We start from the raw sequence: 4,803 nt of genomic DNA on the forward strand, positions 1-4,803 counted from the left end.
CACAACTCTTTATCAAAGCATCACATTAAAAAGAAAAACATCTTTCCCCTTTTTCTACTAAAAGGATGTTTGTTGTTTTAGTGTTTTTTTTGTCCTTTTTTTATTCATCTATTGCATGACGACAAAATAAATACACAAATGAATCACAATAGTTTTTTTTCTTTTGATCCAAATATTATGACCTCAATAAATTTCATAATGTGTTTTATTAATGGTAAAACTTTTTCTTTTATGTGGCAGGCTCTTTGATCCTCCCAAAATAGCAGTGTCTGTTATGTTCTCATAACACCATTTCTGATGGTTTACTATCATACTCCATGCTGGACATATAAACCTGGGCTGTGTTTCCCAAAAGCATCGTAAGCTTAAGTACATCATAGACCCACTGAAACCAATGGAGCTGTGACCAACTTAAGTTCATGCTGATTCTGGGATACACAGCCTTAATCTTTCAAGAAAATGTAACTATTTTCCAAGTATAAGGTTTTTAAAGCAGTGCAACAGTGTGATATTTGTTTTAAATAACTGCAGTACACTGAATCACTTTCACTAGACCTGTGTCTCAAAGAACTTCCAGTTCTTCTCTAGTCACTAACCTGAGCTGTGATATGATGCAGATATTGACAAATATCAAGTCAAGAGCCTCCAGAAGTCATCAGTCACTGGTGAAACTTCTACTGTGTATTGCACTTCTACCAGCAGGCACAAACTGGACCAAAGTAACCAGCCAATCCTGGACCCCATAGGAGCATGATCATTTTAAAATTGGAGTTTGACTTAGACATACTTAGAAAGCTGGCATAGTATGCAAAGTAGATGTATATGTTAGGAAGGAAGTTTAACATTATGCAATTACTGACTACTTTCTGGAGCCCAACCGATATATAGTTTTCCCGAAATTATCAATATATATGAACCTGCTGCATATATATCAATAGCACCAGATATGCCACCAAAATGATTATTTTATGTTTTTACAGTTTTTTATTGGCACCCAAAAAATTTAGATTGGTCGGGCACTACTACCTTTATTCCTTTACGTTCCACGTTCCATTTCTCTCAGAGGGAAATAACGAAGCTAGCAATATGTAGCTTTCATCCACATGGTTATCATCAAAGACGCACGTTTCCTTGTGCAGGTAGTCTCAAATTCGGTCACGTATGTTCACACCCGGTGACCTCGGGCAGTGGTGTTTGGTCTTGCAGCGCCCCCTGTGGTGGAGTATGACTGGGTCGCCCCGACGCCATAGAGTTCTTCTGCAATTCCACTCCAAACCCAGGCGGGGCACTCTGCAACTGTCTCCTGTACTGCACAAAACTGCACGTCTTCAGAGCGATGGCGAGGATGTTCTTGGCCATGAGTATCCCAGACACTCTGCTGTCCTTATAGAGGAGCATATTCCCTCCTCGGATGAAGAGAGTGATGATGTTAATGGTCACCAAACTCAGAATGGGGTAGAGCATCATCTTGTGAGGACTGATGTTGATGCCCTGCATGCTGATCTCGCTCAGAGATACACAGGGCAACACTAAAAGAAGAATATAACAGTAGAAGAACATCAGTCCCTCGGCCCAAAGTGGAAGCCCTTTCTTCTGCGGCTCCCAAAGGTTGGCCTGGATGTCCAGAATGTCCAGCAGATCCACCACAACCCAGAACAAGCGGTTTCTAATCTCCTCCTTCTTCTTGAAAGCCTTCACGCGTGCTCCATGTGGTCGATAGCGACCAGGATCACGCAGCAGGGAATGCTGATGGACAGCAGGAGTGTCAGAGCTTTCGAGCCAATGCGTCCAGACTCTTACGGTCAGCCTTGTAGTTCTGGTAAACAAAATACACCTTAATCTCCAAGACAAAGATGTAGAGGAACCAGAGTATCATGGCGTAACCCCGTTTGGCCGTCCTCACTTCAGCCCCGACCCACACGCCCGCGCACGCAGCACGATGAGAAAGCAGAGGTCTCCCACCGTCACCATGATGCAGATGCCGATCTTCCGCGGCCCGTGGTTCTGCTCCACCAGGTAGGCGTCCATCAGTGCCATGCTGCTCATGATGACAATAGTGGACAAACAAACATGTGGCTTGTTGGTGGGAGGCGGTGGCACCATCCTGCTGAACCGAGAGGACTCAGAGGCTTCTGCTCCTCAGTGCTGTTCCCATGGAGCTCCAGGATTCACTAGCTGAACACAAAAAAACACCAAAATCACCAAAGCCAATAAGTCAAAGCCTTTTTCAACGTCTGTTAACTTGACTGCTGTAGCTCCAACACCTCTGCTCAGCTTAATCAAGTCCAGTATTCAGTATCAGGAGTTCAGATTCACTTGTTTTTCAGTGGTCTTTTTCATTTACAGTACATAAGAAGGAGGAAACACTGATGTTTGAGGCTCATGGTATGTCATTTCCATGTACAGACCTGTAACTACGCCAAGACAACTACAGTTTTTCATCTGTTGCACCTTTAAATTACAAATTTCAAATCAGTGACTAAATCTGAAATGAACAGCCCAGTGAATGTTGTTTCTTATGCTCAAATAGCCTTTAATAAGCTTCTTTTTCAGGCTAGACCAGCCAATGCATATGTTATATCGTGCTTATGGCAGCGCATTAGCCTCAGGTTTCTATGGGAACCGGAGCTTCTGCTGCAGTGATGCAATGACTTTACCAATAAGCAATTGGCTCTTTCATTTAGAAGGCAGGACTATATTGCACTTTACAGTTTCTCCTATTCATAAGTTTAGGAGTGAAACGTCTTTGTATTTCTGTCTTTTCAAGAAGTTTAGGTTACTGTGGGTTCTTTTCACGAGACTGTGATGATGCGTTTAATGGTCATTAGCATCATAATTCTTTTATTTATTTATTTTTATTTAATTAATTAATTTGATTTAATTAAAAAAAGAGCATTTCTAACACTATACTTTGCATTATATTACCTTTGCATCAAATTATTTATTATTTAGTGTCAAATGCAAATGTGAGGGTGTTTTTAATGCAGTATCTTTGAGAGGGATGGTTCTTTGATTCTCTCTTTACTGATGCTGTTATCAGTCTCTCACAAGTTTTTTTAGAAAGTTCTGAAAACTATTGTTAAATTTTTTTTCTGCTGTTTGGGAAAATGGGAATGCAAAACTTATTTTTGTGGTACCCTCTCATTCACTGCTCTTGAAGCTGAGAAACCCAGAAATGTGAAAAAGGTCCATCTTCAAGAATTTCTAGCCTGCCCGTGTTTTTGGTCACTGTTTCCAGATTTTCAAAGCTGCATTAAAAAGGTTTTATTTTGAGGCTATCAGCCAGACACGGTTGGATTACTACCAAGATTTATAACCTGTAGTACACTTAACCCTTATTTTATTCTTATTGCCTTACAGACAACTGGGTTTTTAACCCAGCATATAGAAAACTAGTATTTTCAACAGCTAAAAATAATTTTAAGTTAGTTATTTATATCTTCTGCTGTGTGTCAGTAGGAAATATCAATTTAATTTGCATAATATAGTCAGATTTTCGTGTATCTGAGACGCTTGAAGAAAGAAACCTGCAATGCTACAGTGCTGTTTTAGGCACTTGTGTAAAAATGCATTGGTTTTGAGTATCTTTGTGTTTAAAGCAGCTTTTGTCCTCTGTGCTCCTGAGCGTCTCAGAGACACAGTTCTTCTGGACTGAGTCTGTCTCAGTTTGTTCTGTTTCTTCATGTCATTCCACACAGACTGATGATGATCAGATCAGATCTCTGTGTATAGCGTTCAGATCTTAATATTTTTTTATCTGGTAAAAATACTAATGTTCTGATAATGTTGGCCACCACTGTACATCTATAGGTGAATTTACTGCACTCTCAGAGAAGACATTTTTTAAACAATTAGTAGTGAACTGGACACCTACCTTCTCTTCTGTCTGAAGTTCATCGTAACGACGAGCTGGGGACCGTCCTCACGTGTGTCCTTGTGAGACCCAATCAGGACAGTAATCCACGAGTAAAGAGAGAGCAAACACACACAGATCTCCCTGGTTCTGCTGTGTCCTGCAGTCAGGCATGTCTCTTCACATCACAGCCCCCAAATCCCTAACGCCTCGGATGTAATCCACTTAAGTTTGGAGTGTGCAGAGAAGGCTGCTGTAGACGTCTCAGGAGGATTGTTGATTTCTGTACAGAAGGAAAAAATCTGACTAAAGCTAAACTCACTTTTTGTGTTTCCGACTAAAAACTAGCAAGAGCAAGAGCAGGCATGTTTGTGTAGATGAAAGCATTAACCCGTCGGTAGTACTGGTGACCGCTCCAGTGGTTCACGTGTGTTTCTGCTTCATTCGGTGAATGCAGATGCCGTTCTCCTCAGATCAGAGCGAGAAGCTGCTGTCAGCTGTGCATCGCTGCTCCGGTCTCAGCTCAGAGCCGCGCCGCGTCAGGAATAATGCTGGAATCCAGCCTCTCTCTCTTTCTATATGTGTGTGTTAATGAGGTGTGTGTGTGTGTGTGTGTGTGTGTGTGTGTGTGTGTGTGTGTGTGTGTCGCATGCATCTCCACTCCTGCTCTCCTCAGACACTCACACAATGTGGCTCCTTCAACTCTCTCTCTCTCTCTCTCTCTCTCTCTCTCTCTCTGTCTCTCTCTCTCTCTCTCTCTTTCTTTCTCTCTCTCTCTCTCTCTCTCTCTCTCTCTTTCTCTCTTTCTCTCTCTCTCTCAATTCAATTCAATGTATAGCCAAAGTATAGTGTTTACATTTGAATCTGGAATATATACATATATATATATATATATATATATATATATATATATATATATATATATATATATATAACAAAAATATGCATGT

At 41.1% G+C, this 4,803-nt stretch overlaps 1 pseudogene; it reads right to left on the minus strand.

Moving 5' to 3' along the window:
• Positions 1 to 1,155: 1,155 nt before the first annotated feature.
• On the minus strand, positions 1,156 to 3,998 carry LOC122356925 (annotated as a pseudogene).
• Between the last annotated feature and the right edge of the window lie 805 nt (positions 3,999 to 4,803).

This window comes from Puntigrus tetrazona, chromosome 13 (assembly GCF_018831695.1).
Source record: "Puntigrus tetrazona isolate hp1 chromosome 13, ASM1883169v1, whole genome shotgun sequence".
NCBI lineage: Eukaryota > Metazoa > Chordata > Actinopteri > Cypriniformes > Cyprinidae > Puntigrus > Puntigrus tetrazona.